The following is a 27003-nucleotide window of genomic DNA, read 5'->3' as shown; positions in this document are numbered from 1 at the left end:
CACGCTATAATTGATTTCATTTTCTTCTCCACTAGTTTTTCCACTGTCCAAATTTCACTATCTTATGATATACTTTCCGAATTTTCCTCCTCAGTTTTATGTAAATTGTATCTTTCAATTTTCACAGAAAGCTTTCCTCGCCTGCTCCAATCTAGTACAGCACATTTTGTACTGGGTCCTTGTATCGCGCCTCTCATTAATTGACAGTTTTTTTATCCCAGTGTGGTCCTCAGATCTTCGAAAAATCATTTGCTGGTTATATGTCGGCCCTTGCTACCTGATGACTGTCATCGATACGTTTTATCTTTCGCTCCCCACTTACTCGAGTAATTGCGCTTCTCTACGGTCGTTTCTTCCTGGTTTCTCTTCTCCTGTGGATCTAGTTTTTTTTATAACCCATCTCCACATCCACATTTCCGTCGCTTGTAACGTGTTATCATTGTCGTCGCTGTCCAATTTTCACTTCCAGAGAAGAGCACACTTCAGACAAAATATCCTGCGGATTGTCTTTCATTTCCTATTCATAGATTTTGTCATTAAAAGACATCTCTTGTCCTAGAACACAAGTTTAAGAAGAGGTATCAGCTTTATAATTTTTGCAGCACACCTGTTTTCTTCAGAAATGTCTCACTTGTTCAATACTGGATGCTTCACATGTGACGCATGTAGTGATTTTGCGACCAGCTGTACCTACTAGCAACAGAGCTCTTTTATCAGTCTTTACCTTCAGTTTCTTCTCTTTGATTGCAACTTCCGTACTTTCAGCACTGTACACACACTCTTTCCTAAATCTAAGATACTATTATAGGCAAATGATACGAAATGGTCTCAATCTATTTTAATTCCCTTTCTGCTCCCGTTTGTCTGCAGCTCGTGGCCGTGCGGTAGCGTTCTCGCTTCCCGCGCCCGGTTTCCCGGTTTCGATTCCCGGCAAGGTGAGGGATTTTCTCTGCCTCGTGATGATTGGGTGTTGTGTGATGTCCTTAGGTTAGTTAGGTTTAAGTAGTTCTAAGTTCTAGGGGACTGATGACCATAGATGTTAAGTCCCATAGTGCTCAGAGCCATTTGAACCATTTCATTTGCTCCCGTTTCAGACGTTAATTTCTTACTCAACGAACATACTAACTGAGGAAAAGTCTTGTCACATTCCTTGATTTTATCAACTTAGGAAAGAGTAATAACTAATTTTCGTATTCTGTTAATATAATGTACTGTATGTAAAGACAAATGATGATAATTGAAAGAAAAGATGAGATATTAAAAATAGAAAGGAAACATGATCCAGGAAAGCGTGCAAGGTTGCTTTATTATGAAACCAGAAACAAAATTTGAACCCGACAACATCGCTAGACACCTCTATTTACCGACTATTTAATATGAAGAAATTAGGTGAAATATTTATAACGGACTTCTCCGGATTGGAAGAAGCAATAGGAACGGTGTCTTTCCTGCAAAGAATGTTGCTTACAGAATTCTCAGCTGAGGTATGCTTTAGTTCGTTCGAGTGTTTAAGATCGTCCTGAAACCAGAATGACTAACAAAACTGGGAAGGTCCATAGACAGCAGCAGGGAAGAGTTGCGTAGAATTTGTCTGTTAGATGAAAGCTGAGCGGTGCGCTATCATTGATAAGGAAATGACTGGTCTAGTTATTGTAGGTAACCAACCATAACGACGCACGATATCTGAAGTTACGTCTGAATCAGTTGCTGGATTTCTTGGAGGATAATCATTTGGCAATATGAATCGGAATTTACTGGCACTAGCTTGGAACTCCTGCACACTCCTCGATGCCAATGATACAATGTTTCAACGAAACCTTTCTTGAGCATCTGATCTGTCGCAGAGATGTTCTTGTAAGACCGGATTGCTGTTCCGGATCTCTCCCCAATAGATAATTTTTTATCGTGTTTGTTGCAGCTCAAAGCATACAGGCAAGAAGTGTCTGCTGGTGCAGAGAGAAAAACGCAGACTAGCCGAAATAGTCAACACAGCGTTTTTCTACATGAACTGTAGAAAATACACTGTCCGACAGCGGATAGTGTCATTAGAGCATCAACTAACCTAGCGCTGTGCCTAGGCGACACCCTCAACAGCAGGGTGCTCCATTAGACCAGCTCGAAAGGGGCAGTATCGTGAGACTGCGAAAGGCTAAATGTTCCTGTCATTATATTGTGCACCACACAACTGCCCGTTGCTGGAGACAATGGATGCAGAAAAGCACGCATGAAAGACATGTAGGATCCGGACGTCTGATACGCATAACAAGGGGGAAGAACCGATGGAATGTCCTCTACGAGCGAATAGATCCAACAACAACAAGAGGGGCAATTCAGCAGGCTATCCTGCCTTCTATGCAATATCCCGTTAAGTGCTAGTACAATTGACAGGCCGCTGCACGACAGAGGGTTCGACACACGCCAACCGTTACGAGGCCTGCCACTCGTACCTACGCAACGTCGCCTGATGACGGACATCTTTTATAATGCGTCCCATTTCTGTCTTGTAGGCGACGGCCATCAGGTCCGTATCTGGATGCGCAGTGCAGAGTGCCACGAAAAGCGATTTGTGGTCTCCCTCCCATCAGGCGTCACGCCAGACTGGTCTGGTGGCGTGGGCAGCGGTGTCCGATGGAGCACTCTGACAGTTTTTAACGGGCTCTGTGATGGCCGCTCGGTACTTGGAGGAGATCCTGAAACCGAAGACCCAAGCCTGTGGCCTATTTCAACTGGACAACGGTCGAGCGTGCTTTGCAACTGTGGATACGCTGGCACTGCTAGTCGCGTCACCTGATTGAAATCTGGATTCGATCTCCATCCACCAATCTGCGGGAGCTGCGCTCTCAGATGCAAGCAGTATGGGTTGGAGTATCTCAGGATTACATCCGTAACCAGTATAATGCCTTGCCGCGACTTCTTAAAGCTTGTATTCAGAAGCATGGGGGTATAGTAACATGAGCGTTTTGAGGTCATGTAGTGCAATAAACGTTACTTCTTCAAACCTGAAAGTGTATTCATTTCGTATTGTTGGTATCATCTAGCTGCCTGCCAACAATGATCGCACTCCACCTTGTCCTTCTCGGTGCATCATTTTATGGCGATCAGTGTGTTTTAAAGATTGTGCCACTGACAAAGACAATTGCCTCTGAGCGCTGTGGGACTTAACATCTGAGGTCATCAGTCCCCTAGAACTTGAACTACTTAAACCCTACTAACCTAAGGACATCGCACTCATCCATGCCCGAGGCAGGATTCGAACGTGCGACCGTAGCGGGCGCACGGTTCCAGACTTAAGCGCCTAGAACCGCTCAGCCACACCGGCCGGCTACAGAGACAACTGTTTTATTAATTACTGTCTGGACTATGCCTTACTTGGCATGCAGCTTCCGAACGATGCTCGTCAAACTGAATCCCCATGCGACTAATCAAGTATTCATGAGGCCCGCGGTTCTCAGTGGTATTTTCTAAAAACATAGCCAAATTCAAAAACGTCATATAATATTACCAGCTTCTTAGGAGTGTAATTTTCCTGTTCAGTAACAAATTGAGTATACAAAGATACTAATGTGCTTAAATTTAATTGACATTTACGATATTGCAGTGCCTATATTATTTCGAATTACGATACAAAGTTCAAAAAATGGTTCAGATGGCTCTGAGCACTATGGGACTTAACATCTGAGGTCATCAGTCCCCTAGAACTTGTAACTACTTAAACCTAACTAACCTAAGGACATCACACACATCCACGCCCCAGGCAGGATTCGAACCTGCGACCATAGCGATCGCGCGGTTCCAGACTGTAGCGCCTAGAACTGATCGATCACAGCGGCGGGCATACAAAGTTCCTTCGGATATGCATGCATATCGGAAGGATCTTTCGACTTTAGGGCACTGTAATATCGTATTTATTCTCCAACACCAGCAAATGGCTCTGAGCACTATGGGACTTAACATCTATGGTCATCAGTCCCCTAGAACTTAGAACTACTTAATCCTAACTAACCTAAGGAGATCACACAACACCCAGTCATCACGAGGCAGAGGAAATCCCTGACCCCGCAGGAATCGAACCCGGGAACCGGGGCGTGGGAAGCAGCATTTGACTTGGAAGTAAAATGTCTCCCTGCACTGGAGTGGACATAACGGATGTACTAGTACAGGTTGGAGACGCGTAGTTGACGACAAATGGACGTTTGGATCTGGCCGACACAAATTTTCTTTGTCGCCATTCCATTATACAGCTGATGGTAATTCATATTCGCAACTACAAGTACGTTTCATGTATTAACTGATGTTGATGAGTTCGGCCGTGAGGTGTGTAAAGTTGGCCGCTTAGCTCTGGGGTAGAGGGGCAAGAAGCGCGGCCACTACAGGGTTATACGATGTGATTGGGGGAATTTTTTACTGTTTATCTTCCCGTACTGGGAACTGACAAGGGTGCGCGACTCGTACCGATCAGCTGCTATGATACGAACATCAAATGGAAGTAACATGGATTCGTGAATGTGCATTATACAGACAGTCATCTTTGCATGCGGTATACATCTGCAGCAAGGAATATGAAGTGAAATAAAGGCAGTGGTAATGCAACGCAATGAGCAGTTAAAATGACGGTAAGACATTAGTAAACTTCTGTGACAGTGTTCCATATTGCATAAATTAAAATATAGTGCAATTACAGTTAATAATAAATTAACCATACATTCACACAGACAACACATCATTTTGTCACGCAACGAAAGTGTCATAACTTCGGAGCTGCTGTGAGTGGCAGCAATCTGAAACGGAAACCAGTCGACTCGAAGTTTTCCTACTGATGCCGCCTTTCAACGGTCAGCACTTTGTGGCCGGTAGGCGGTTTATCGCGTCGCTACTGTAGCTAGTGTATTGGAAGCTCGTAATATCCTAGGTTACCAATTCGTAAGACCGGTACATATGCGGTTCGAGGTGCCGCCCCACAATGTCACCAAAAAAAAACCCACTGTGCTAAAAGATGCAAACACGCTGCTCAACACGAGGACTGCTTGTGTAGTGCGCCGTTGCAGAGGCGCCTCGCGCCGAGAGACCGTGACCTACGAGGTCGCGTACGATGCGGCGGGCACTTGGCAGCAATGCCTGAGAGCCGTGTGCTGTGTGCAGAGGAAGCAGGCTAACACCTCCAACTGGTCCCTCATCTCGTCCGAAGGGGTACAGCTCCCACAAGCCAATGAGGTTGTTTCAATGACTGTGTACACTTCGTTCCCCTTAGTACAGATTCAACAAATCACTCGTAACAACGATTCCTTCGTCTCCACCTACGCGTATTGTCGGCCGTCGGCTCAAAAAAGACAGAGACAGAAAAACTGTTAGCGACAATGTTGAGTTGGTACAAGCACCTTTAGTTGAATATCTCTTGTGTCATAGGTATACTTAGCTTGTGTAGAAGGCTGCAGTTCTAACCTACCTGGACAGTAGTAAATGATACGTGAATGATATATTTAAGATTGTGCTTTGTATACCGATGAATATTACGAAAATGTTTATACAGTCATGTAACCGAGACGAACGTAAATCTGGAACTAAGCCCTAAAGAAACTCGATTTCAAAATATGGCTTATGACCATAGCATATCAACCTGCAATGAGACAATTGATGAATATACAGAGCAGCAGATCAGTATCTCATTGCCTTGGGTATTAGAGACAGCCACCGCTTTCTGGGCGAGAACCTTTGTTTGGTGAATATTCAGTCATATAGGTATTAATTATATATGCGAAAAAATCATCAAAAGATATCTTACAACTGAGTTTTAAAAATTCAGCTGTATGGGGCTGTGGACGATCCAAAGTGTCACAGGGGTTGCTAAGAGAACAACAATTCAGGTAACTGGCAGAGAAGAGAAAGCAGCGTCTGTCTCGCACAGCTACCTTGCGTTTGCAAATACCACTCTAAGACATTTCTATAGATGCACTGAAGAGTTCACGTTCGCTTATGTGCAGTTGCTGTTGAAACTGCACGTAACTAGTATTCAGGGTCTCCAGTGATACTAATCTGCCGGCCGCGGTGGTCTCGCGGTTCTAGGCGCGCAGTCCGGAACCGTGCGACCGCTACGGTCGCAGGTTCGAATCCTGCCTCGGGCATGGATGTGTGTGATGTACTTAGGTTAGTTAGGTTTAAGTAGTTCTAAGTTCTAGGGGACTGATGACCACAGCAGTTGAGTCCCATAGTGCTCAGAGCCATTTGATACTAATCTGCTTTGCTTATTCTACTCTATCTTCCGTCTATAGATCTTTCCACCGCCAAGTTAACTATTCCTGAATGCTGTAGTGTCTCTCGCAATAATCTGTTCCTTCCTTTTGACTTCCATGCATGTTGCCACGGTGGGTAGCCGCCTTGTCTAGGGCGTCTTGCCACGGTTCGCGCGGCTCTCCTCGTCGGAGGTTCGAGTCCTCCCTCGGGCAAGGGTGTGTATGTGTTGTCCTTAGCGTAAGTTAGTTTAAGTTAGATTATTAGATTACATAGTGTGTAAGCCTAGGGACCGATGACCTCAGCAGTTTGGTCCCATAAGACTTTACCACAAAAAAATTACCACCATACATGTTATTTTCCTCACCTTTTCTATTCAGTATTTCTTCTTTTCGAACTTTTTCTATCCATTAACTGTTTATGTCTCCGATAGCATCACAGATGAAATGCTTCCACTTCCTTCTGCTCCAAATTTCAGATGCTTCGCGTTTCTCTTCCAAGCAACGCTTAAGACAATTTAAAACAACTAAAGGTTGACGCACTAGACTCCACTTTGGTAAATCTCCGACTGGTCATTCGGATCTGCGTTTTCCATGGTTTCGGTAAAATTTATCGAGAGGAATATTAGGCGCCACCGGGATTTCAGTTAGTCGAGCGCTCTGCTGCGGCTGGCCCCGGCGGAGGTTCGAGTCCTCCACCGGGGCACGGCTGTGTGTGTTTGTCCTTAGGATAATTTAGGTTAAGTAGTGTGTAAGCTTAGGGACTGATGACCTTAGCAGTTAAGTCCCATAAGATTTCACACACATTTGAACATTTGAATATTAGGCAAAATATTTCCTGCCGCAGGTTTGTAACGCCGTTGCTGGATGTAAACATCGTATCGGACACCGTGCTACTGATCTCGCAACATCATAGTGGCACTGAAGCCGTAAGGCTGCAACCGTCTGCATTTAAACCGCGTAGTTTGCAGGGACACAGTCCACGCAGACTGCAGCACACGCTGGGAGCGAAGTTCGCCGGTGCGGAGACGGAAAAAGTCCGTGGAAAGAATCGTTGTGGAGCGGTTGACGCAGGACGCAACAGCCGGCAACTTTTGCTGACGCGAGATAGGGGGTGCTGATGGTGCACAACAAGTGAGGCAACGCGCTGACCTCGGCCCTGGACTGCTGCAGACGCCGCTTCCGGGACGTCAGCAGCGTAGGCTTCGCCACGAGCGCGTTTCTACAACGCCAGCGTAAACACACACACACACACACACACACACACACACACACACACACACACGGGCGGCTGTCAGAATTGACAGCACACTGGCAATCACGTTGGTGATAGCACTATGAACTGCCTTTAGACTGTGTCTTAGACTTGCAAAAAACCCCTGCTCGTACTCAACCTCCAGAAATGTCTCAATCTAGCCATTGAGTCCGTAGATAGCGGTATTAGGGGCGTACTGTATAACTGTCCAATCTTTCAACCCGAGGTCTGCGATAATTAAGCCAGTCCGTCCTTGAACTGAGTTCGTGCGCCGCAGCGTAGGAATTCTTATCATCTGTTATATGGAGATACTCTCACCTTGTACAGCTGCAACAACACCGTCGGATTCTGAAAGAACAATACCACTGTCTATAGCCGGCCGCGGTGGTCTCGCGGTTCTAGGCGCGCAGTCCGGAACCGCGCGACTGCTACGGTCGCAGGTTCGAATTCTGCCCCGGGCATGGATGTGTGTGATGTCCTTAGGTTAGTTAGGTTTAAGTAGTTCTAAATTCTAGGGGACTGATAACCACAGCAGTTGAGTCCCATAGTGCTCAGAGCCATTTGAACCACTGTCTATATTTTACGCAATGAAACGGGAAGAATTATTTCTTTAATTTTTATATTGTTTGCAAATAATTTTATACGGTATGCGATTATTTAACAAACACCGTAAAATCAATTTGTTCACAATGTTTATAAACTAACTATTAACAGAAATTTCTTAGTGTTCATGTTAAAATGATTTACTAAGCTCTGATCTAAACAAATAATAATTGATATTTAGTTTTCAGATTATCTGCCTATGGTTAGTCGATTTTGGAAAAAAGAAAACAAAGTAGAAGCTAGAAGTATTGCGTTATAGTTAGAGTAGATATTTTCATTTAGAACACATTTACGCATGTGACTATGCGGACCCCAGTCCCATTATGAATCACGGCTGAAATTTTTGTCCGTTGTTTTCCATTTTATCTTCAAATAACTGTGGGGACTCTACCCATTTGAAATGTTCGAGAACGATTTCCTGCCTACATTTTTGCATAGCCCTGTCTTCAGGAGCTAAAGTCTGATAATTTCCAACCCAATGCTTTCAAAGACAAAAAAGGAAGAACAGCGAGGTCGTTAGAGACGGAGCACACCGTTGGAATAGATCAATGATGGGGAAGGAAATCGGCCGTGCCCTTTCAAAGCAACCGTGTCGGCATTTGCCTGAAGCGATTGAGGGGCGCCACGAAAAACCTAAACGTGGTTGGGCAGACGCCGATTTGAGCCGTCGTCCTCCGAATACAAGTCCAGTGTGTTCACCACTGCACCACCTCTTTCGGTTGGTTACCAGTGCGTAACCCGTAAGTAGGCTAGCGCACTTTGAAATGTGACATGTAGCATATCTTGTAAATACAGTAAATTGCATTTCACCGGTTATAATATGTTCGTATTGATTTATTTGTGTTTTCAGTTATCTTTGCAACCTCAGGTCTGCTGAACCCGGAAAATCAGTAGCTCGCTGTGTGTGTGTGGGGGATAATCAGTAGCTCGCTGTGTGTGTGTGTGTGTGTGTGTGTGTGTGTGTGTGTGTGTGTGTGTGTGTGCGTGACGTGTAAGATGCTAAAAGTGAGGGTGACAAGTTGTACTTGGTGTAACTGAGTTTCCTTTACAGGCTTTGAGGACTTGTAGCGGAGACCAAGACGGTCAAGTTTAGCACAGCAAATCAAGTCTGGAAAATTTTTGCCACTATACCGAAAACACCACGACAAATGTTTCTCTCTGACTCCTGCTACTAGCCATCTGGGTCCACTTACAACTACGGCTCGATGTCACGACCTCGGATGTCAATACCAATACAGTACGTCTGTACCATGTTACAGTACGCAAAATCCCCAATTCCTGGTTCTACAGTATTCGCCACAGTCATAACCCAGACCGGTAGGTCCTCTTCGGATACTGCAGAGGTATTGTAAATGGGGGATTTCAAGTGACTGCACAGTTACTAGTTCAGTGGGTTCTAGTCGGGAGAACGAGCAGGCCGAGCAACCGGACCACTACGAACTAACCACTGTTCCCCAAATCGTTGGTCCAGATGATCTCTGACCAAATGCGAAAAATGAGGTACTGCGGCATCATGCTTGAACCACATGTTTTGAAGCACATGCAGTGGCACATCTTCCAAGTGCCCATTCAGTATGACGTGAACGAATCGCAAGTACGAGGCACCCGTGAGATGTGGAAGTGTGGCCCAGTCACTCATCCCTCCAGTAACCCCCGGTCAAATGTTGGGCCTGTATCGTTCGTGAAACTGATGGGCACACGCAGGATGTGGGTTTTCATTTGCTCGCACACGACTGTTGTGGAAACTGAGAATACTTCCCTGGTGAACCTAGCTTCATCCGTGAAAAGGATCCACCTTGGGAAGTCTACATCTACATCTACATCTACATCTACATCTACATCCATACTCCGCAAGCCACCTGACGGTGTGTGGCGGAGGGTACCCTGAGTACCTCTATCGGTTCTCCCTTCTATTCCAGTCTCGTATTGTACGTGGAAAGAAGGATTGTCGGTATGCTTCTGTGTGGGCTCTAATCTCTCTGATTTTATCCTCATGGTCTCTTCGCGAGATATACGTAGGAGGGAGCAATATACTGCTTGACTCTTCGGTGAAGGTATGTTCTCGAAACTTTAACAAAAGCCCGTACCGAGCTACTGAGCGTCTCTCCTGCAGAGTCTTCCACTGGAGTTTGTCTATCATCTCCGTAACGCTTTCGCAATTACTAAATGATCCTGTAACGAAGCGCGCTGCTCTCCGTTGGATCTTCTCTATCTCTTCTATCAACCCTACCTGGTGCGGATCCCACACTGCTGAGCAGTATTCAAGCATTGGGCGAACAAGCGTACTGTAACCTACTTCCTTTGTTGTCGGATTGCATTTCCTTAGGATTCTTCCAATGAATCTCAGTCTGGCATCTGCTTTACCGACGATCAACTTTATATGATCATTCCATTTTAAATCACTTCTAATGCGTACTCCCAGATAATTTATGGAATTAACTGCTTCCAGTTGCTGACCTGCTATTTTGTAGCTAAATGATAAGGGACCTATCTTTCTATGTATTCGCATCACATTACACTTCTCTACATTGAGATTCAATTGCCATTCCGAGCACCATGCGTCAATTCGCTGCAGATCCTCCTGCATTTCAGTACAATTTTCCATTGTTGCAACCTCTCGATACACCACAGCATCATCTGCAAAAAGCCTCAGTGAACTTCCGATGTCATCCACCAGGTCATTTATGTATATTGTGAATAGCAACGGTCCTATGACACTCCCCTGCGGCACACCTGAAATCACTCTCACTCCGGAAGACTTCTCTCCATTGAGAATGACATGCTGCGTTCTGTTATCTAGGAACTCCTCAATCCAATCACACAATTGATCTGATAGTCCGTATGCTCTTACTTTGTTCATTAAACGACTGTGGGGAAATGTGTCAAACGCCTTGCGGAAGTCAAGAAACACGGCATCTACCTGTGAACCCGTGTCTAAGGCCCTCTGAGTCTCGTGGACGAATAGCGCGAGCTGGGTTTCACACGACCGCCTTTTTCGAAACCCATGCTGATTCCTACAGAGTAGATTTCTAGTCTCCAGAAAAGACATTATACTCGAACATAATACGTGTTCCAAAATTCTACAACTGATCGACGTTAGAGATATAGGTCTATAGTTCTGCACATCTGTTCGACGTCCCTTCTTGATAACGGGGATGACCTGTGCCCTTTTCCAATCCTTTGGAACGCTTCGCTCTTCTAGAGACCTACGGTACACCGCTGCAAGAAGGGGGGCAAGTTCCTTCGCGTACTCTGTGTAAAATCGAACTGGTATCCCATCAGGACCAGCGGCCTTTCCTCTTTTGAGCTTGTCACCAGAAGGTCTAATATGTTATCGCCACGAGTCGGTTTTCTGTTTAACTGCTCAAGGTAGTTTTCAGATAAAGCACTTAAAAATATTTCACTGGGCTTGTCCACACAAAGGTGCAAGAACCACCTGCGGAAGTAGGCTCATGTAGCAAAATTCTGTGGCTGCACTGCCTGTACCTTCTAGAGGTGGTACATGTGTACCTGTTTGCTCATGCAGAACACGCCAGACAGGTTGAGGGTACACATTCAGTCTACTTGCTACGTTTCTGGTACTCTTCGTCGCGTCTTCTTCCACTGCAGAGAGTACAGCCGCTTCAAACTCGGGAGTGCGGCCTTGCTAATGGTGAATGGATGTGAAACTTCCTGGAAGATTAAAACTGTGTGCCAGACCGAGACTCGAACTCGGGACCTTTGCCTTTCGCGGGCAAGTGCTCTACCAACTGAGCTACCCAAGCACGACCAACGCCCCGTCCTCACAGCTTTACTTCTGCCAGTATCTCATCTCCTACCTTCCAACAGACTGTGGCTAAGCCATGTCTCCGCAATGTCCTTTCTTTCAGGAGTGCTTGTTATGCAAGGTTCGCAGAACAGCTTCTGTGAAGTCTGGAAGATAGGAGACGAGATACTGGCAGAAGTAAAGCTGTGAAGACGGGGCGTGAGTCGTGCTTGGGTAGCTCAGTTGGTAGAGCACTTGCCCGCGAAAGGCAAAGGTCCCGAGTTCGAGTCTCGGTCCGGCACACAGTTTTAATCTGCCAGGTAGTTTCATATCAGTGCACACTCCGTTGCAGAGTGAAAATCTCATTCTGTGAATGTACGTGCCTCCGAGGCCCGCTGGTACACCGCTGAAAAGAGGAAGTGCGAAGGTTTCTATCGGTGTGAAAAACGCTCTGTATACAACTACGAATGGCCCTCCCATTGCACCGAGCTTCGCCGTGCAATAATATTATTCAGTAAATGTGTTGTTCACCATGTTCGACCGCAACACACTAAAAATGAAATGTACGTATAGCTTGCATTCTGTACTGTAGTGGATGATTACTACTTTACAGTACTGCAAGTACGAACAAATACCACAAGTATAGCAGCAGATACGAACCTCTCTGGGCGGGGACAGTATGAAGAAAAACCACAAACACAACAGCAGGTACAAACCTCAAACTGGGTGAAATGTAAACAAACCTGTAGTAGGCATGGGACGTTAGGTGATCGGTGAATGACGTACCACCCTAGTCAGTGGCACCGAAAATGCGGGAGATCCGAACTTGCGTTGTGGTATTTTGCATATAGTGGGAAAACGTATATGAATTACTATATTAAACTTAACCGCCTTGGTCCCCACTGTAAGTCCTCGGCGTGTGTAAAGGAAATTTAGGTACACCCTGTATTTAGGTACGGCGGAGGGGAGCGGCACTAACAAACGGTGAAACTGACACCACCCCTCCCCTCTCCCAATATCCACCGACCTATTGCCGAACCCTGGACCCGTCTCCTCTATCCTTACGCTTTCATGTTAATCGTGGCATTAGGGAGAAAGATCTGACACGATTATTGAAAGTGAACTAGACCTCAAAAGCCTGCGCACGTACAAAACCGTCCAGAGTGTGTGGTGCGTGACTGGAGCGCCTAATAGCCGCAGCGCCAGGCGCGGTCGCTGTCCTGGCCGGATGGCCGCTTCCGAGTCACGGAGCTGGGCGGTCACGCGACTAACCGCCGGTTGCGCGATTAGCGGGACGCGGGACGCTCTCAGCCCAGAGAGAGGGGAGGCTGGCCGATACCAAGTCGCTGCGTTACTGTGCGAGCGCTACTACACCGAGGGAATCTGAAGGGGAATAAAATTGTGCGCCGTAATATCTCGCTGTTCTACGTACGCCATTTGTACAAACGCCAGCACAACATGCACGGTTGAGTCCCATTATTACGACCACCTGTTGGAGTCCTTTCCCTATGCCAAGGCGGGTGGTAGAGAGATACCTATTATCAAACGGAGGAATATCTCGGTGTAATGCAATGCAGTCCTTCTATAATTCACTGAATTGCCCTGCTGGTTAATATTCAACACACACCTCTTGTAAGATTCAGCTAATCACGTATCATTGCCGTTAGGAGCGTCTCTGTTTTGAATACAGTTACAAAGCATACCTACAGAATGTTCAAAAATGACGTTTACAATTTTGATCATGTACCGGGTGATCAAAAAGTCAGTATAAATTTGACAACTTAATAAACCACGGAATAATGTAGATTAATGTAGACAGAGATGTAAAAATTGACACACGTGCTTGGAATGACATGGGGTTTTTTTAGAACAAAAAAAAAAAAAAACACCCCATATTGCTAGACGCGTGAAAGATCTCTCGCGAGCGTCGTTTGGTGATGATCGTGTGCTCAGCCGCCACTTTCGTCATGCTTGGCCTCCCAGGTTCCCAGACCTCAGTCCGTGCGATTATTGGCTTTGGGGTTACCTGCAGTCGCAAGAGTATCGTGATCGACCGACATCTCTATGGATGCTGAAAGACAACATCCGAAACCAATGCCTCACCATAACTCCAGACATGCTTTACAGTGCTGTTCACAACATTATTCCTCGACTACAGCTATTGTTGAGGAATGATGGTGGACATATTGAGCATTTCCTGTAAAGAACATCATCTTTGGTTTGTCTTACTTTGTTATGCTGATTATTGCTATTCTGATCAGATGAATCACCATCTGTCGGACATTTTTGAACGTTTGTATTTTTTTAGTTCTAATTAAACCCCATGTCATTCCAAGCCTGTGCGTCAATTTGTACCTCTCTATCTACATTATTCCATGATTTATTCAGTTTTCAAATTTATACTGACTTTTTGATCACCAGGTACATTTCAGGCAACGGCCTTGCCGCAGTGGGTACACTGGTTCCCGTCAGATAACCGAACTTAGTGCACTCAGCCTCGTGATGCCAACTGAGCAGCTACTTGACTGAATAGTAGCGGCTCCGGTCAAAGACAACAATCTTAACGACCGGGAGAGCGGTGTGCTGACCACACGCCCCTCCTATCCGCATCCTCAGCTGAGGATGACACGGCGGTCGGATGGTCCCGATGAGCCGATTGTGGTGTGAAGACGTAGTGCTGCTGCTGTGCTGCATGTATATTTTAGAAATGGAGATAGGAGAAAGGCGCGATCTGCGACATAATGTTCAGACATACCTAACGTTTTTGTAGACGTTTAACAGAATTCATTGTGTCCACCATGTGTAGCGCGCAACATATCCACGCAACGTTCCAGTTCCTCCCGTATCCTGCCTAGCATCATTAAGGAGTTCATTTGCTGCTCTGAAGCGAGCTCGCATTTGCAGCAGGTCCAGGACCGGCGTCTGATAGCAACGTCGTTTATAAAACCACAAAGGGAAAAAAAAATCTAACGGGGCTATGTACGTTGACCATGGGGTGGACACGAAATAGCTCGTACTCTGTCAGTCCAGTTGCCTGAAAATGTGAAACTTCCTGGCAGATTAAAACTGTGTGCTGGACCGAGGCTCGAACTCGGAACAGTTACCTTTCGGGCAAGTGCTCTACTGGCAGAAGTAAAGCTGTGAGGACGGGGCGTGAGCTGTGCTTGGGTAGCTCAGTTGGTAGAGCACTTGCCCGCGAAAGACAAAGGTCCCGAGTTCGAGTCTCGGTCCAGCACACAGTTCTAATCTGCTGGAAGTTTCATATCAGCTCACACTCCACTGCAGAGTGAAAATCTCCTTCTGACCTGGAAAAGTGTTGTCCAAACCTTCCTAAAAGATCGAGAACCAGTGAGGAGCAGCACTATGCAGCCACAACTTTATGTCAAGTTGCAGTTGCTTGACCTGTGAAATGCAATCTGTTCCGATACGACTAGACAAACAGTCGTTGTTGTGAAGCCTCTCTAATGAAAACGGTCCCACCATACACTCATGAAGCAGACACCACACCACATACCTACGTTTGGACTGTCTAGTACAAGTTGGAGAGGAGGAGGAGAGGAGGGGGGAGGGGGGGGGGGGTCCCCAGCTCCACATCTTCCTCACATTCTGTCGGCTTACCTTCCCGAACATATTTTAGGTATTATACGCCATCGTCAATGCGAAGCAGAATCTCAGTCATAAACGCTTCACGCTTTGGTATGTCACCACGATGACGTATGTGCCTTCAGTCACCTGTGTAGACCATTTGCTCGTGACTGGTGGTAATCACAATTGTCGAGACACTTGAGGAGCTGATTTTGTTGGTCTCCAGATAAACTCCTGTTCCACCCATTCTACATCTACATCACTCGCGCTCGGACGCCCAGAACTCCTCCTCTTCATGGAACTACCAGAGTCCTTGATCTTCGTGTACCACAGCCTGATGGTCAGACGTGATGGTGGTGTGGTTGTGTAGCGTGTTCAGAAATTCTGCTGGGCCTGGATGTCAGATTTGTCCTCTATAAACCACTCTAAACAATATATAGTGTAATGTATCAGAAATATAGACCATAAACAATGTACAACGAACGAGTGAATCTGAGATCTATACAATAAATTTACACTCGTCCTTCACTGTTATATCACATGTGACATGACAGTAAATACTGCCATTCTGCTGTTCTGTCTCTTGCAGGTGTTTCATTGTGTGATTTTTTTAACTTGGTGATAATTTCGATTTTTCTTTAAATGAAATATTCCACCTGCTAATTACGGTTGGAATCTTTTTGACACGTTTGGCGTCGAGTCAAACATAGCTCATTTTCAAATGTATTGAGTATTTATATCGAAGAGCTAGATAATGGAACGCGAAAGTTGACATGATATAGCTGTCAGCTAGTAGAGTATTAATGCATTACTATATCCTTATACACGGCAAACGCGATCGACCCGGTCGGGCAGCAAATTGGCGTGGCGATGCACAAATGCAAGAAGCACGCGAGGTGCATTTGGGCCACAACCCCCATTTTGAAAGAATTAATAATTTCTATGACTCGTGCTCTAAGGGTCGTCGGCCGCGGTGGTCTCGCGGTTGTAGGCGCGCAGTCCGGAACCGTGCGGCTGCTACGGTCGCAGGTTCGAATCCTGCCTCAGGCATGGATGTGTGTGATGTCCTTAGGTTAGTTAGGTTTAAGTAGTTCTAAGTTCTGGGGGACTGATGACCACAGCAGTTGAGTCCCATAGTGCTCAGAACCATTTGAACCTCACAGGCGCCAACCACCATCATACAACATTTAAGCTCAGCGTGTTCGGTCAGAGGACCAGCTGATCTCTGTAATAAAAAAAACTGAGTTAATTGATCAACAACGAACTGAAACAGGCGTGTTTCTACGTCCCCCTAGAGCAGACACAACGAACGAAAACGAACAAAATGAGATAAAAAAGGGGGGTAGCGTCTTTGATTCATAATCAAAAATGTCTTCGGTCCCGGGTTCGATCCCCACCACTGCCTAAATTTTGATAAATAATCAGCATTGGCGGCCGAAGACTTCCGGCATAAGAAGTCAGCCTCATTCCTGCCAACGGCCTTGTCAAAGAGGGCGGAGGAGCGGATAGAGGTTCAGGGCACTCTCTTGTCCTAGGGGTGGGAAATTACTCCTAAAGGCGCGAAGAATCAGCAATGATCAACGACATGAGGATGCAGAAGGCAATGGAAACCACTGCATTAAAGACACGTAACGTGTATCCACAGGACACGTGGCCTGTAGTTGAAGAAGTGTCATGATGATCTCTCCATTGGCAAAAGATTCCGGAATAGTCCCCCATTCGGATCTCCGGGAGGGGACTGCCAAGGGGGAGGTTACCTTGAGAAAAAGATTGAATAATCAACGAAAGGATAATGTTTCCAGAAACAGGAGTCGATTTAGAAGAGATAGGGGATCCAGGATTAGAATCGGAATTTAAAAGAGCTTTGGAGGACTTACGGTCAAACAAGGCAGAAGGGATAGATAACATTTCACCAGAATTTCTAAAATAGCAACAAAACGACTATTCACGTTGGTGTGCAGAATATATGAGTCTGGCGACATACCATTTGACTTTCGGAAAAGCATCATCCACACAATTCCGAAGACGGCAAGAGCTGACAAGTGCGAGAATTATCGCACAATCAGCTTAACAGCTCATGCATCGAAGCTGCTTACAAGAATAATATACAGAAGAATGGAAAAGAAGCCTGCTTACAAGAATAATATACAGAAGAATGGAAAAGAAAATTGAGAATGCGCTAGGTGACGATCAGTTTGGCTTTAGGAAAAGTAAAGGCACGAGAGAGGCAATTCTGACGTTACGGCTAATAATAGAAGCAAGGCTAAAGAAAAATCAAGACACCTTCATAGGATCTGTTGACCTGGAAAAAGCGTTCGGCAATATAAAATGGTGCAAGCTGTTCAAGATTCTGAAAAAAGTAGGGGTAAGCTATAGGGAGAGACGGGTCATATACAATATGTACAACAACCAAGAGGGAATAATAAGAGTGGACGATCAAGAACGAAGTGCTCGTATTAAGAAGGGAGTAAGACAAGGCTGCAGCCTTTCGCCCCTACTCTTCAGTCTGTACATCGAGGAAGCAATGATGGAAATAAAAGAAGGTTCGGGAGTGGAATTAAAATACAAGGTGAAAGGATATCAATGATACGATTCGCTGATGACATTGCCACCCTGAGTGAAAGTGAAGAAGAATTAAATGATCTGCTGAACGGAATGAACAGTCTAATGAGTACACAGTATGGTTTGAGAGTAAATCGGAGAAAGACGAAGGTAATGAGAAGTAGTAGAAATGAGAACAGCGAGAAACTTAACATCAGGATTGATGGTCACGAAGTCAATGAAATTAAGGAATTCTGCTACCTAGGCAGTAAAATAACCAATGACGGACGGAGCAAGGAGGACATCAAAAGCAGACTCGCTATGGCAAGAAAGGCATTTCTGGCCAAGAGAAGTCTACTAATATCAAATACCGGCCTTAATTTGAGGAAGAAATTTCTGAGGATGTACGTCTGGAGTACAGCATTGTATGGTAGTGGAACATGGACTGTGGGAAAACCGGAACAGAAGAGAATCGAAGCATTTGAGATGTGCTATAGACGAATGTTGAAAATTAGGTGGGCTGATAAGGTAAGGAATGAGGAGGTTCTACGCAGAATCGGAGAGGAAAGGAATATGTGGAAAACACTGATAAGGAGAAGGGACAGGATGATAGGACATCTACTAAGACATGAGGGAATGACTTCCATGGTACTAGAGGGAGCTGTAGAGGGCAAAAACTGTAGAGAAAGACAGAGATTGGAATACGTCAAGCAAATAATTGAGGACGTATGTTGCAAGTGCTACTCTGAGATGAAGAGGTTAGCACAGGAAAGGAATTCGTGGCGGGCTGCATCAAACCAGTCAGTAGACTGATGACCAAAAAAAAAAAATGTATGGTTTACTGTCATCCTACACCGACCTCCGTGCCCAACGCGCTGACGTGACATCGGCACGGCGAGTCACGCCCAGAGGAAGCCGGTGGCAGACCCCGTGCAGGAAACGGCGCGAGTGGCGTGCTCCGTGACGTCACCAGTCACCTGCCGACGTCACCAGCCGGCGCTGCAGTCCGCGCTGAGCTCCCCCTGTCTGATCTCGTCCTAACCTGCAGTCTTGTGTGCCACAAATCAATGTCATGTGTAGATTAAAGAGACTTTTCATTGCAACAGATATTAAGGCTTGTTTTTGTTCCATTCGCGTTAGGAACTTGTTTTTATTGCTAGACGTGTGACTCACGACATGGTGAGAACGTTTCTATTTTATGCTCCTTGTGTGGATTACGTGTGGAGTCATGTTTCGTGTAGTTGACTGTCATGAGTGCATGTGTAGTGTAGTGTCGTGTTTATGTTGTTGCTGTCGATGCTACAGCGGAAAGAGAGGGCGCAACTTGTTGCCAACACGTAGCCTACACCTCTCTAACTGCACCAAAATGGCAGTTGCTTTGGAAAAGTGGATAGTTATAAAAGAGCAAGAGAAAATTACTGCTCCTGTGTTTCTCAAAACCGAGAACATTCGATGTAGCTCGCTTACGGTCATTGCGTCCCACATTCCACCGAGTGGGTGTCGAGGGGCAAATCTGAAAGAATGACAAATTATTCACCTGCCTAAGTAATTAAAGAAGCAAGTTTCTTTGCAGAAGTAGATGAAAGTCAGATAATGCCAAATCAGGTGAAGAGCGAGGATATTTCAATAATTCTTACCTGAAAATACCTCAGTTTTACCACTCGCAGAGCACTTAAGATGAACATTCATTGGCTTGATGAATTTTGTTTTTCTTTTTCCTGCGATGGAGACCTTGTTTATCCAGTTAGTTCAGAAGTCTTGTGTAGTATTTGCTAGTTCCCAGGGGACTCTGGCGTTCATCGTTTCGTCAGATGAAGTTGACATCACCTTTCTTGGATGTGGGCTTTTCGTTTACACCCTCTAACCCCTAATTTTATTGTTGAGTCCATTCTAGCACCTCATCCACAGTAAATAACTGATACACAAAAAAGTCTTGATTCGTTTGAAAACGGTCCAAACATTAGTGAGCGCCGGCCGCGGTGGTCTCGCGGTTCTAGGCGCGCAGTCCGGAACCGTGCGACTGCTACGGTCGCAGGTTAGAATCCTGCCTCGGGCTTGGATGTGTGTGATGTCCTTAGGTTAGTTAGGTTTAAGTAGTTCTAAGTTCTAGGGGACTAATGACCACAGCAGTTGAGTCCCATAGTGCTCAGAGCCATTTGAACCATTAGTGAGTAGTTCGTTTCCATATTCGATTTTGGTTAGTTTTTTTCAGCGGTACAAACTGATCATAACAAAAAAGGATACAGTGACGTCAACTCCATCTTTCTGCCAGATCGGGAACTTTTCTCCTTATCCGCGTATGTCTCTCTACAAGCTAGCTATACCCAACGCGTTATCTCTGCACTGCTAGATCCTGAATGGAAACTTAGTTGTTTAAATTCTTTAAGGTTTTTTGTTATTTTAGATATCTATTATTTCTCGTAACAACTTTAAATTTAGGGTTTACTAAAGTTTTAAGTCTCATTTCCATGTCTCACACAAACCTGCGCGCATCTGTTAACCTTCTCACTACTTGCTCGTTATCCCCTTTTACAATTTATGGAACTTCCTACAAAATATCTTATTGATTCCATTACGTGTCAGCTTCTTCTTTAGTCATCATTATTCGTCAATCTAGGGAAAAAGCTCCCAATAATACAGCCTGATTGTCTTTATAGGCTTAACAGAAACGTAACAGCAGTCCTCATTAAACACATTTTTTGCCGTGCTTTCTTCCAATGCCTTGCGTTACGTAATTTTGCGTTACTGACAGCTCTTTGTATACAATTGTGCTTAAGGTCAGAAATAATTAGTGGAAGAGATCCTGAGATGTTACTGCCCCTCAGACAATGGTATTTTTCTTGAAAACACAGAAATATCGCCTAGTGGTCAGGTATCAGAAAATACTATCCGTGTAGCGCCGAACACCACGACGGAAGCAACGACGTTTACAGGATGAGTTCCCTCCGCCAACGTCGCGTGTGGAACCTATACTCAACTTCAACATAGTTATTAACTCATTCTCACGCGGCCTGGCTACGCACATGTAATTACTACTGTCAAAGGCATCACTGCGTTCGCATTCTATTGTACCTCCGAGTTACACAATTCCGAATAGCTACCGCAGAACGCACGCCATCGTGGCCCGCCAGTAGTCAGGGTATAAGAAGATGGGTTTACAAGGGTACCCACAGACGCTGTCTGACTGCTGCCCTTAGACCTACCGCGCTAGAACTCACGCTCTCCACTGCCTTAAGGTAAGCATCTGCCAGGAGCCTTAACATGGCGGTTGTGGCGTGTATTTACTAAAAATGCATTTACGTTCATCTATCACTTGCCACTTGACTAAATAGCAATTTTAACCCGTTTTGTGAGTGGAGGGCGTCTCAGTAGTTATAAACACCGTGGAACACGTGTTTGATAACTTACACCACCTTATTTGTCCGTTGAACAGCTTAAAGATGACGTGCCACGATGTTATCAAACGACACGAGAACTTAGTATGAACAGTTCGCAAGGGAAAACGGTATAAGCAAATAGGTTTGTTTATAAATAATTATTCTGCTACCAGTTACGGCCGGCCGCGGTGGCCGAGCGGTTCTAGGAGTTTCAGTCAGGAGCCGCGCGACTGCTACGGTCGCAGGTTCGAATCCTGCCTCGGGCATGGATCTGTGTGATGTCCTTAGGTTTAAGTAGCTCTAAGTTCTAGGGAACTGATGACCTCAGATGTTAAGTCCCATAGTGCTCACAGCCATTTTTTGAACCAGGCACGATTTTCTTTATTTTACTTTTCACACAACGCGTTTTCAAGTGCGTTTTTTTGTGTTTGTCATGCCATTTCTATGTGGTGTTGTCGATGTGTGAGAGTCTGATTCATTTCGTTGACTTTAAGTTTTCTTACGGTCCATTTGTGCAGTCTCGCACACAGTAAACATCACACACAACTCGCTGTACACTTTAAACATCTATCCGTTAACTAATCTGAAAACAGTGAGATTCGTATGTAGATACCAAACAGGTGTTTAAAGTTTGAGAAGCTGCTTTTCGCCCTTAACAGATAGCGTGCTGTAGTTGAAGGGTTGGGCAGGAATAGACTGTAAAACTTCAGCCTCTCTCGGAGTATCGAATGTTTAAATAAATTATGGGAAAGCAGCCGGTAACGTACTCGAGAACTGCCGATATTTCGACATGTGAACACTGCGTCATTTTCGACGCACAAATGCATCGAAAGAAAGCTTGTGTGGCACTTCAGATATTCGGTAGGCTGGTCTCATTATTCTCAGCACACTGCATCGGTACCGCTTATTCTATAGAATATAAAAACACAAAGATTCTGGTGAGCATTTTCAGTTACTAGGACACTGTGATTAAGGAAGCTGCTGAGATTAAACTAGCAAATGACCTCACAGAGACAAGGGCTTTTATCTAGATTCGGCTTCGAATCCTACTCTCTCCTTCGTTAAAGCTTGGGTAAGTGATACCGGCTTACTGGTTAATGTCTCACTGTTGGCAGGATGTCAGTGGTCATCTTTGTGTGGCGGCTCTAGTTGTTTACTGTGTGTGCTGTCTTTTTACATTATTTTTATTCCTATTTAAGCTTACTGAGCCTCTCATTTACATTTTCGCTCAGGCTACACCGTCCTGACACGATCTTAAATAAAAGATGTAATGCACATTCTCAGTGCCCTTCCGTCCGCCTCTGTAGTGAAGCGGTAGCGTTACCGCCTGCTATGCAAGGGGGCCTGGGTTCGATTCCCGGCAGGGGACTGGGTGTTGTGTGTCTTTCATCATCATTGGCATGCAAGTCGCCGAAGCGGCGTCAACTAAAAAGACTTCCAATATGGCGGCCGAACCCCAAGGGGATATCCCGGCCATAAATGCCACACGATCATTTTATTTCAGTGCCCTTCCAAAATATCTATGACGCCTGTTCACCTTCTCTGCTGCTGGTTATACGTATTTATTCCATTTCATAACGCTTCTTAGTTTTACCCATAAATATATAAATAGTATGGCCATCATTTAAGGAGGACAGTATTTGATGCATTATACTTTATCTGATAGTATGGATGATAATATTCCGATGCCTGTCGCCATGATCATTACGTAGAAATGGTTGGTCAGTGCACTGTACAAGGTCGCAGGTGCTGCGTTCAGGAGGAACTCTCGATGCATTCTTTGCCAGTGTGGATCTAGGTATGTTGGACGCTCGGACAACAAATTGACTTGCTCATGTATTTCACCGCAGGTTCATTACCGTTAAAACGGTCGTGAATCTCGTCGTGTGGTAGCACTTGCGTAAAAATAACGTAAATTCCATCCGCAAGTACTAGCGGGTCCAGAGGTACCGATCGACCACCATGTCATCCTTTGCCAATGGCTTCACAGGATGCGGCGTGGACAGGTGTGGGTCAGCACACCGCTCTTCCGGCCGTTGTCAGTTTTTCGTGGTCTGAAACCGCCACTACTCAGTCAGCTTGCCCCTCAATGGAAATCACGAGGCTATGTGTATCCTGTGCCAGCCCTCCCGCCAAGGAGAAATCCCTGGCAGCATTGCGAATCGAACCGGATTCCTCCAAATGGCATTCAGCCGTGCTGACTACTCAGCCACGGAGGCAGACAGCACGGGTTAAGCCTGAAGACACTTAGTAACTTATTTAAGGATCCAACTGATAGCACTAGTTCTGTTTAAATAGCTTTCATGAGATATAACTTTATTCTGCTTAATAGTGAGAGGTACTATACACTCTGTCCAGGTGAAAGTAATGAATTCAGGTTATAATAGTTACCTGCTAGTCCTGAGTGATGCACGAACTACAGGTAAACAAGAAGAAATGCAAATAATGGAGTCTATTCGGTAGTTCAGTGTGAAGGGAAGGAAATTTATGTATACATCCGTCTTTAAGCGTAACCATAGATGTCGTCACGAGTATATAAAGTATTTCACACCAAACAACAGGTGCGTATACAACGGTGCATTGGTAATGACTGAATAATTATAGCCGGCCGCGGTGGCCGTGCGGTTCTGGCGCTGCAGTCCGGAACCGCGGTGCTGCTACGGTCGCAGGTTTGAATCCTGCATCGGGCATGGGTGTGTGTGATGTCCTTAGGTTAGTTAGGTTTAAGTAGTTCTAAGTTCTAGGGGACTTATGACCTAAGATGTTGAGTCCCATAGTGCTCAGAGCCATTTGAACCATTTTTTGGAATAATTATACACAATCTGGTAAATATAGAAACGGAATATTCGACTGAATAGGAAGTTACACATCCCCTTTACTTAAATGAAAAGAATCACATTTTTTGTTAGTTGGAAAACTATACGTAAAGAGAATAAATTTGCTGCATTAGAAAATTTGAACTGTTGGCGACAACCCCATATTCTGCATCGATGGCCAGTTAATAAACTGTTGTACCCGTGTTCTTTTTTAGTGGCAAAGGCTCTCGCATACAATCAATAGCTAGTGAGAAAACATTCGCCAGTTCGTTATGCTTTAATATGAATGTGTCCTTACTCATTCGGATGTTTTCTGTCTGTTTCACATCTCCAAGACACTGGATTAGAATAACCTTCCAACTCCGTATTTTTTTTACAAAACGTGTATAATTTAGGTGTCTTAATGAAACAATTTTGACACCATTAATCGGTGGCGATACGAGTTTTAAACATCCGGTCTTGGCAATCCCGTCCTCTTCCTTCTCCTTACGAGTTGACTGGCAGCCATAAAAAGTCTTACTCTCTCTGATTAGAAATATTACAAAAGTATGTAACGAAACCGAGGAGCTCCCAGCAACTTTAAAATATGTGTTACAGTGCCAGTACCAAATAAAGCATCTGCAAACAGATGTGAACAATGTAGTTTTGTAACACATGACTCCAAGATCTTGACTTCTATCTGACTAAGGAGGGTGAGGCAGGATAGACGCTGTGATCACGTACAATCAAGTTCGCCTTAGAAGAGCTGTCGACACACTTGAAACAATATATGCCTTCGTCGAATTAGAAAAAGCATGACAGCGTAGACCGAGTAGTGCAGCGACAGTATAGAGAAGAGATGGCCGTGGTAAGATGTGGAGAACATCAAGAAGCAGCTACCATTAAGGCGGGTGTACGACAAGGCTACTTACTCTGTGCCTTCCTTTTGAATGGATACATTCAGAGGGCAATAGACGAAATTAGGGAGAAACTAGGTGATGTACGAGGAATTAAAATTCATGGAAATAAAACAGACATGTTGAAATTTGCTGTTGACAGCGCAATGTTAAGTGAAGAAGCGGAACAATTAGAAGCGACGTTGGCTCAGATGGAAAACACCCTCAATTCTTAGCTAAAACAAAAATCCTAATAGTGAGCAGACAAAATACTGTTGCCCAATGCTCACTTAAGAATGACCGACTGAAGACCGTCGAATTCTTCGCCTGCCTAGGGAATAAAATTACATCAGATGGAACATCAAAGAAGGGTACTTCAGGTCGAATCCATCAGGCAAAATTTGCTTTTAACAAGAAAATGGTTCAAATGGCTCTGAGCACTATGGGACTTAACTTCTGAGGTCATCAGTCCCCTAGAACTTAGAACTACTTAAACCAAACTAACGTAAGGGTATCACACACATCCATGCCCGAGGCAGGATTCGAACCTGCGACCATAGCAGCAGCGCAGTTCCGGACTAAAGCGCCTAGAACCGCTCGGCCACAGCGGCCGGTGCTTTTAACAAGAAGATGAACATTTTCACATTCAATTAATAAACAGACATCTCAGTAAACACCTCAGAAATACGTTTGTTTGGAGTGTATTGCTGTGTGGAAATGAAACATAATAATAGCTTGCTAGATGTGGTGCGACCGCAGAAAGCTAAAGGTTTCGTGGACAGACAGATCATCAAATGATGTGATGCACAGGCTGGAGCAAGAAAAGCTGTACCTCTTGAAGCGTAGGCCTATGCAACAGAGAAGCGGCATACATATATTGAGACGTGATGGTGTTATTAAAAGTATCATTGAGGGGTCAACAGAAGGGAAGAATACAAGCAGACCGAGACAGAAATACGTCAACCAGATCATGGAGGATACCAGCTGTCCCACCTATACTGCTCTCAAGAGGAAGGCCGAAGTCAGAAAAGCACGGCGAATTGTATTTAACCAACCTGATGGTTGAAGTGTAAGAAGAAGAATCTCGCTTCAGTGAACAATCTAAATGGGACAGTTGAAACTACCAACGTTCTGAAAACATATAGTTGATCGGGATAGAAAAGTATATACAGGCCCAACTTGTAAACATGACAGCTAAAATGGTTTTTAAAATTCTGTGTGTTGTAAGTAAACCTGGTGTATCTATCAGGAAATCTATCAAGTATATTGAGGGTCCAAAAGTCATGGGAAAACACTGTTCGGTCGTCGACTACTGGAGCCTATACGTTGTATGTGCCTCCCTACAGTCTAAATCGAAATGGGGTTATGACGCTCCACATTCAAATCGGCGGAGATCTAATAGACAATGACCGCCGATCGCCACATATGGCTCTGCCCAGGCGACGTGAAGTCCTGTCCCTATACACCTACCATCGAACTGTGTGGCTCTTTATGAGTGTGGTAACATTCACTCTGCGATATAGAAGATCTGTCCTAGACACTAGTGATCTAGGAAATCCAAGTCCTGAGTAATCTCAACTATGCTATATAATTTTGCACTGATTATCATCCCACGGTCAAAAACGGTAACTCTCGACGTGTTACAGTCTTCAGTACGCCCCTGTCTGTAGCAGACTGTTCAAATATCGTGTCTACAATGGCGCATATGCTGCACCTAGCCTCCGAAGTTTGAGTACCTACAAGGGAACAATCGGATACGACATCGAAACTTGCCCTGAATTTTTTTGTGCAAGAAGAATACACCGAAAGAAACACAATGTCGAAATTTTATCTGCTAAGACACACTGCAAATATTTTTTAAAAATGTTGAAATGTACCATATTCCTAGTTCACTAGGCAGCTGTTGAAATGTATGCCCCTGCCTTACATATAGCACACTACACGCGCAACACGGCTCGCACATATCCTTGGATGCTGGCGCA

General features: G+C 45.0%; 1 protein-coding gene across 3 annotated transcripts in view; it reads left to right on the top strand.

Moving 5' to 3' along the window:
- The window catches only part of LOC126272286 (very long-chain-fatty-acid--CoA ligase bubblegum), a 174211-nt gene that overhangs the window by 55556 nt on the left and 91652 nt on the right, over positions 1-27003 (top strand). The window contains exon 1 of one of the 3 annotated variants that reach the window (XM_049975043.1): positions 876-935. The exons of 1 other annotated variant lie outside the window; for it this stretch is intronic. The gene's annotated coding sequence lies outside the window, so the exon portion shown is untranslated. Of the gene's footprint in view, positions 1-875; positions 936-21082; positions 21190-27003 lie in introns of those variants that run through there. One more of the 3 variants, XM_049975046.1, reaches the window with a different exon arrangement.

The sequence above is a fragment of the Schistocerca gregaria genome, chromosome 5 (assembly GCF_023897955.1).
Source record: "Schistocerca gregaria isolate iqSchGreg1 chromosome 5, iqSchGreg1.2, whole genome shotgun sequence".
Classification (NCBI taxonomy): Eukaryota; Metazoa; Arthropoda; class Insecta; order Orthoptera; family Acrididae; genus Schistocerca; species Schistocerca gregaria.
The sequence above is the reverse complement of the archived record's forward strand: the minus strand, read 5'-3'. Positions and strand labels throughout refer to the sequence as shown.